The following is a 2,287-nucleotide window of genomic DNA, read 5'->3' as shown; positions in this document are numbered from 1 at the left end:
GCCCTGAAATACAGCCTTCTTTGAGCAGAGGGCTGAGCAGGGCTTTGCCCATGCCTGTTGGCCGGAGGCACTAATGCACCCTCCAACCCCATCTCTGCTTCCCTTGTCTGTATCTTCTATCTCCTTGACTCTTGGTAGTGGTTGTCAGAATGGAGGATCTTGGTGGCCATGCCTACCTACCCCCTCCTTCTTGAGGCCAGTCTGTGTGGGAAGGACGCTTCACGGATGGTGGGTCCTTTGACGTCTAGGACGTTGACAGCCACTCTGATGTTTTTTACAGGAAGGGTCTGGATGGGGACCCTTCTCCCACCTCTTTCTTAAAACTCTACCTAACAGTTTTTCATTTTAATAATTTTGTTGAATGCTTAAATATACTTTTAAATTAACTTTTGAATTAAATAAGTATATGGTGTAAAATATTTCCTTCCTGAACATCCTCCCCTTTCCTGGAGACAAACTATTACAACTTCCTCATTTTGGGATTTTCAATCAGTTCTTGCCATTTAGTTTCATTCTGGTCCTCCCTAGTAGATCTCACCAGCACTGAGAACTGAGCACAGCACACCTGGTTGGGCGATGCCTCCACAAGATGGATGGCAGCTCATCCAGGCAGTGGAATGTGATAGGAACAGCAGGATTTGGCATCAGTTCTGTGTGACCTTGGGACAGTCAGTAACCCGAGTCTCATATATGTCAAAGTGGTAACTACAGAGTATCAAATGAATGTAATTATCTTTTCTGGGAACAAGGGCTAGGGTAGGCTAACGAGGAGGATATATATAAGATGTAGGAACTAGAAAGAAAAGGAAATTGACCTCTAGGGCTACCATGTCCCCACATTCAAGTCCTGTGCATTTGGGCATCAGGGATGCTTTGCGGGGCAGTGGCTACTACATTCCTCTGAGGTTCCTACTGGGTTTGGCAACCTGCCTCCAGCACCAAAGGCGCAAGGCCCATTACCATGGCTACAGCCTGCCTCCCTGTGCACAGCAAGCCCCTGAATTCACCAGGGGCTGCCGTCTAGGGCAGGAGCTGCTCCAGCTGCCTCGGCTGGGGACATCCTTCCGTCCGCACAGGAAGCGGCATGGTTCCTGGCTTTAAGTTCTCAGTAGTAATAACTAACATCTGTTTCTCGCTTCCTGGTGGTCCGATTTGTCATGTTCTTCACAACCATACTACAAACACCTTACTGGTCATTTTACACATTTACAAACTGACACTGAGATCATGATCAGGTGGAAAGACCAGGACTTGAACTAAGATCTTGATTTCAAACCTTTTCCTCTTCATATGGAGGCTTTTCATTCTTGCTTAACTTCAGAAATCAGGATGTAGAGGTAGGGCCTCACTTGGCAGAATGGAAGCCCTGCCTCGCCCTCCAACCCCCCACTTCCACCTGGGAGTTTATGAGTTAATGGGTTAATGCTAGGAGCTGTTAACAGGGCACATAACACGTCCAGACCCATGTCCTAGGTCAGTCAGAAAGGGACATCTAGAATGGCCTCCTGACAGTGTACTAGATAGACACCAGTTCTGGGCTGCAGGGCAGTTGGCTCTGTGACCGTTTTGGTGACGGGGCTGCTGCGAATGGGCCGGCTTGTACCTTACCAGGAAGAAGGAGCAAAGGGTCAGAAGCTTGAATTCTCTGTGCTGACCAGCAGCTCACTGCTGCAGGGAACTCTGGATTCTGAGCCGCACAAGTGCTCTCAGTTCTAGCAAAGGACATCACAACTTGGAGGCTTTCATCTTATCTGGGCAGCAGGTCTACTACAAGATTGGAAAGGCACCTCATTTTCATTATCCCAAAGTCAAGTCAGCTTGGTGACAGCCACATAGCACAGGCCAACAGAGAGCCTCAGATGTGGAGCAAGTAGGCTTGTCCGCAGAAGAGCCCTGCTGCCCCAGCAGGTGACCTGTGCTCCTCGGGAACCCTGTAGCTACTGCAGACCAGAAAAGGAATGCCAGCCAATTTGGAAGGCTATGGGCAGTCCCTCAGCGCCAGGACCAAACCAGCCACAGAAATCAGCCTGTGCAAAAAAAGCTATTACCAACCAAGAGCCCTGCTCTTCCTAACCCCCTCTTGGACTATCTGGCAGTGAGGGCACCTTAGGCAGTAGATTCCCCAAGAACCAGAGTGGGAGGCCTTTTCTCTCTCTTCTCAGTTGTCTGAAGATGGTGGTCATGGCACTGTATAAAGGCATGGCTATTTTGCTGAGGCCTGCAAAGGCTGTACCCTAAGGGTGGGTTGTGGTAAGGTGGCCGCCAGAAATGTCACCTGGATGCTACC

This window comes from Hipposideros armiger, unplaced genomic scaffold (assembly GCF_001890085.2).
Source record: "Hipposideros armiger isolate ML-2016 unplaced genomic scaffold, ASM189008v1 scaffold_18, whole genome shotgun sequence".
NCBI classification, from domain to species: Eukaryota; Metazoa; Chordata; class Mammalia; order Chiroptera; family Hipposideridae; genus Hipposideros; species Hipposideros armiger.
Note: the sequence above shows the minus strand (reverse complement) of the source record.